Below are 5,535 nucleotides of genomic sequence, written 5' to 3'. Positions count from 1 at the left end.
TAGGGAATCAGAGGCTCATGGTGGTGGAAGCTGAATGGTTTCTCTCACAGGGGACTTTATAAGCTTTGGGTGCAGGGTATAATATTCCCAGCAAGGAAAGCCCTTCAGCTTCCCCTGCCAGGATCTTTTGATCTCCCACACCCAACAGCTCAGCCAGGTGCAGGGTTTCAAGTCCTTGGCAGGAGTAAACACTTGAACCCCACCAGGATTGACAATCAACTGACTGCCAGCCCTGGTCCACGCAGTCACAGATCTGGCTGTTGAGGCCAGGTGATGTGCTGGCCCTGCTTCTGGAGTTGCAGAGACCTAACTTTCAACCTGCTGGTACACGAGAAACCTGGGATCATGGTCCCAGGCTCCCCCCTGCACTGGCAAGTAGCAATGGCTCCAGTGGGCTCTGATTGCTGATCCCAAAGTGGCACCTCCTTCCATATACGCATGGCATCGGAGATGCAATTGTTGGGATCCGATCCCATCATGCCTTTAAATGAATGTGTGCCAGTGGCCACAGAAAGTTGCATCGATTTAATCCTAGTTTACAGCAGTTCATCTTGTGCTATTTTATTTACAGGATATGTTGCTGGATTCAGTTTTAAAAACAGGTATTAAAAACGGTAGTCTACACAGAAAACTGGTTTAAATTAAAGTGTGCCTGCTACATTTAGATTAAGCGCTAGTGCTCTTGCACTACAAAGAAAAGTAACTTCAACAAGACCCAAAATGGCTAGAAATCCAACCGAGACCCAGCCTTATTTCTGAAGTGCTTCATTTTTTAGAACATATTAAAGGGTGACTTTTGATTCAAACAAAGGAAGACTCATGCCACTCACTACACAGTTTCAAAAAGAAACAAGTTTTTGATGCTCCCAACACAAATACTCTGTAGTAAGCATACAGACTGTTTTTATTATCCTGTTTACTAGCTTTCGTTCTCTATCCTTCATGAGAAGGCCATCACCATTCCTTTTATCATATGGTCAAGGCTAAAGGCCCAAGCAGAAGCAGATGCATCCTGGATATCAACACATGGCTGCACAGATGGTGCCACCAGCATATCTTTGACTCCTTCTGTTCCAAGGACTACCAGACAGAGGTGGGATCCACTTAAAGTGGAGGAAAAAGCATTTTTGTACATAGCCTTGCTAACCTAGGGAAGAGTCTTTAAACTAGCTTTAAAAGCAGGTAAGGACAAAAGCCCACAGGTAAAGAGTAAGTAACTTGGATAAAGGCCAAATAAAAGAAGGTACTATGGGGAGTCTTAACAAGGTTAATCAGCAAGAAATTAGCAGGGCATCTGGCTAGTCATCTATCTAACATGTTTATATGCCAATATGAAAAGCTTTGGAAATAAGCAGGCAAATTGGGCCATCTCAATATGATCACACAACTGTGAGACAACTGGAATAATTAACACTTGGTAAAATTGCTCGCATGACTGGCATACAGTCATGGATCGATGTTAATGGTTCGGAAGTAGAGACAAGGGGGAAAAAAAAAAAAAAAAGGAGCTGGTGTTGCTTTTAATACAAGAAAAACACACAATTGTTAGGAGGTGTGATACATAACTGGAGGAAGATGTGCTGAAAGTTTCTGGGTCAAGGTGAAATTGAAGACTAATAAGCAGGGACCACTGGTGCATGCTGCGTGGCAGCTCCTTTAATCTTGCAGTCCACCCCGCCTTGCCCTCCAAGCAGCAGGAAGGTGAAAACCCTAGTTTTAAATATGCCATTGGCAAAGGGGCCCTGGTGGCCCCACCACTTGCTGCTGACTAGACAGGAGGCAAAAACCGTGGCATATTTAAAACTTCAGTTTTCACCTCCCTGCCATCAGGAGCAAGCATTGAGGCCAAGGGGGGCCCTCCACCAATCAGCTGCAGAGGGGGGGGTGCCATGCAGGGGAAACTGCAAGATTAAAGGAGGTGCTGTGCAGTGCACTTCTGGCACAAATTCTAGTGGTCCCTAATAATGAGGGTGATGTCACATTGAGTGTTTGCTGTAGACCAAACTAAAAGGAGATGGTAGGCATTTCCCCCCCCCCCCCCCAAACAACCATCCCCAAGCTTACAAATCACAGCAACTGGTGATAACAGAGGACTTTAACTACTGTGACATCTGCTAGATATGCAACATAGATGAACCCAGGTACTCAAGGTGACAGTGGGCATGTCTACACGAGATGCTACTGCACAGTGTTATTGTGCATTTATTTAGCAGTTGTATAATCAAGCACTAAATTAGATGCACAGTAACCAGCAGCAGCAGCACACTGATAAAGATGTTCTTGGCTGATACCGATAGCCAATTATTAACCAGCCATATCAGCCGATACCAATCCAATAGCCAATTAACAGGAATGTAGCCGGGCAGCTTGAAGAGCAGTGTCCTGTCGGTATGTCTGTGGGGTGGGAAGGAGCGAGGAGGGGGGGGCCGATTGAGGCCCCCAAGGTGAGGGAGACAGTGACTGTGACCCTGGGATGGTGCGGAGCTATGGTCCACTATGGTCCAGGGGTTGTGGGGTCTGGTGCAGCTCCCCACCACTGCACACACCCCCAGGGAAGCATGGAGGGCTTGTGCCCCCTTGGATTTGTGCACAGGACAAAGGCGGGCTGTCTCCTCAGGGGTTGGGGCCAAGGGCTGTGCCAGCCTCTTCCCAGTGGGGAGGGCTGGACCAGGGCTGTACTCTGGGTGGGCAGGGGCAGGGCACGCTCAGCTGCATGGGGTGGGCAGCAGCAGCGGTGCTGAGAGGGGTGGCTAAGGGGAATTCTGGGGTGGTTATAACCACCCCTCCTCCGAGTACTGCCACCATCACCTACCCTGTGCAGGTTAATCTCCCCCTCCTGCCCGAAGCACAACTCCTTCTCCCCCACCCCCCAGGATGAGGCTGGTGCAGCCCCTGGCCCAAAGCCCACAGCTGGCAGCCTGCCTTCACCCCACACACAAATCCAGAGGGCACATGCCCCCCATGCCTCCCCTGGGGGTGTGCACAATGGGGAGCCATCCCCACGCCCCTGGACAAGCCGCCTGTGGTTCTGCCCTGTGCCCCACCCCGAGTCACATTCACTACCCTGACTGGGCAGCACCTGCCCCACTCTCTCCCTCATCATGGGGGCCTTGATCTGCCCCACCCCCGGGTGACCCTTCCTTCCCAGACCTACCAGGAGGATGCTGCTCTCCAAGCTGCCTGGCTGGATTTCTGGTTGTGTGCATGCTGCAGCTACATTCATGTGGCATTCATCAGAGACATTATCATGCAAAAAAGCCGATTGTCGATAATGCCTTTTTGCCCATTATTGGTGCCAATTCGATATGCGACCGATATATCAGTGCACCTCTAGTAACTGGAGTTACTGTGCAGTAGTGCTGGAAAACACTTTTAGTGATGCTGTTGCGCAGCAGCCTAATAATACTTTGTGTTAGCATATTAGCACTTTTTGTGTTGTGATGCGCTACCGTGCAGAATTATTGCGGCTACTGTGCAGTTAGCGTCTTGTGCAGACACACCCAGAAACCATGAAATAATAGCATTAAAGATCCTAAAGGAAGGAAACAAGAGCAGAATAAAGACAGTGGCTCTAAACAACTTAAAGAAACTGGTGGGCAGGATCTTACAATAGGAGACAAGTCTAAGGAGAAAAGGAGTCCAGGAGAGTTGGTTGTGCCTTAAAGAGGCTATATTAAACAAGATAAACACAGGCTATCGTGATGCAAAGATAGACTAGAAAGTGCAGCAAGAGACTGGCCTGGATATTGAACTTTTCAATGAAGTTGAAACTAAAAGAGGAATTTTTGAAAAAGTAAAAACTTGACCATATAATTAGGGATAAATAAAAAGCACCGGTATGCAGGGTGAAAAAATCAGGGAGGCCACGACATAAGATGCAATTGGCAAGTCAACAACAAAAAGAGCATTCAATAGATATTTTAGAAGAGGATGACCAAGGAAAAGTGTAGGTCCCTAAACAAATTAAGAGACGATTTAATAATGAATGATACAGAGAAGGCTGACGTATTTAATACCTTTTTTCCTTCAGTCTTCATGAGTAAGGTCAGCTATCAGGTGACAAACACAGTTAACAGCAAGGAGGAGGATAAATGCCTGTCGTAGGGAAATAATAAGTTAGATTAATCGAGAAGCTGAGTGTTTTAGAGTCCACAAGGCCAAACAAGATACATCCTAGAGTACTAAAGGAACTGGCAGAAGTCATTTCAGCCACTGGCTTTTCTTTTTGAAAACTCACTGAGGCTGAATGAGATGCCTGGATAACTGAAGAAGTGGGAGCAAATACATCGCCCTTCTTAAAAAGAATAAGGATACAAGAGATTATAGACTAGTTATCTAACTTTGATATCCGGAATGATTTTTGAGCATGTTTTTAAGGACCTTTTAAGGAACTTGTTTCTAGGCACCTGGAGGAAAACAAGGGCCATCAGGAACAGCCAACATGGATTTGTCAACTCAACCAACCTTATTTCCTTCTATAAAAGGCAACAGGTTTTATGGACAGTTGGAGGGGGAGGGGACAGAAAGAGTAGTACACATCATACTGTATATGTTTTTACCATTTATAATGTTCCCTGAGTCTGAGGAAGGGCATGTGCGCCTGAAAGCTTGCAGACAAAGATAATTTTTTTCCAATGTCTTAGTTGGTCTAATAAAAGGTATTGATGAACCTAGAATTCCAGGGTTTTGCATTTATTTTAGAGTAAGACTTTCAACACTGTTGTCTCCCTATGACACTCTCTTTAGTGAACTGAAGAAATACAGTCTAGATAAAAATATTGTAAAGTGGACATATGACTGTCTGCTCAAGACGTAATCATCAATGGCTCAATGACTCATGGGGGGAGGTATTGAATGGAGGCCTCCAGGGGTATATCCCGAGCCCAGTACTGTTCAATATTTTCACTAATGACTTGTGGGGGGCAAGAAGAAAGGGATTTGGTGGTAGGGGTCTGCTACAGACCCCCACATCAAGGGGAAGAGCTAGATTTGGGGCTCCTGAGGCAGCTCTCGGAGACCATAAAAGCTAAAGAGGAGGTAGTCATGGGGGACCTAAACTACCCGGACATCTGCTGGGAGACGCAGACGGCAAAGTCCCACCGGTCACGCAGGTTTCTAACCTGTGTACAGGACCTTCACCTGACACAGGAGGTACACAGTCCCACTAGGGGGAATGCCTTACTGCATCTGGTATTGGCAACGGGGGATGACATGGTAGGGGACCTACAGATCGGTAGCCATCTGGGGGACAGTGATCACCTAATAACAGATTTCACCATAAGACGTCGAGTGGGTAAGGTAACTAGTAGGGTGAAAGTACTAGACTTTAGGAAAGCTGATTTCAATGAACTCAGGCGATTAGTCAAGGACGCACTGCAGAGTAGGAGTTTTGAAGAGATGGGAGCCCAGGAAGGGTGGCTGTGCCTTAAGGAAACGATCCTTCGGGCACAAAGCGAGACGATCCCGATGCGAGGAAAAAGAGGGAAAGGGGCCAAGAGGCTTCCTTGGCTGACCAGAGAAATCCAGGGCAGCCTA

General features: G+C 47.0%; 1 long non-coding RNA gene across 2 annotated transcripts in view; it reads right to left on the bottom strand.

Annotated features, from left to right (window-relative positions):
- LOC102386637 overlaps positions 1-5,535 on the bottom strand; it is a 44,033-nt gene that overhangs the window by 34,805 nt on the left and 3,693 nt on the right. Inside the window, exon 2 of one of the 2 annotated variants that reach the window (XR_003092203.1) lies at positions 4,017-4,095. The exons of the other annotated variant lie outside the window; for it this stretch is intronic. This is a non-coding gene — a long non-coding RNA (uncharacterized LOC102386637). The remainder of the gene's footprint in view (positions 1-4,016; positions 4,096-5,535) is intronic. 2 annotated transcript variants of the gene reach the window in all.

Source organism: Alligator sinensis, unplaced genomic scaffold (genome assembly GCF_000455745.1).
Source record: "Alligator sinensis unplaced genomic scaffold, ASM45574v1 scaffold1738_1, whole genome shotgun sequence".
NCBI classification, from domain to species: Eukaryota; Metazoa; Chordata; order Crocodylia; family Alligatoridae; genus Alligator; species Alligator sinensis.
The sequence above is the reverse complement of the archived record's forward strand: the minus strand, read 5'-3'. Positions and strand labels throughout refer to the sequence as shown.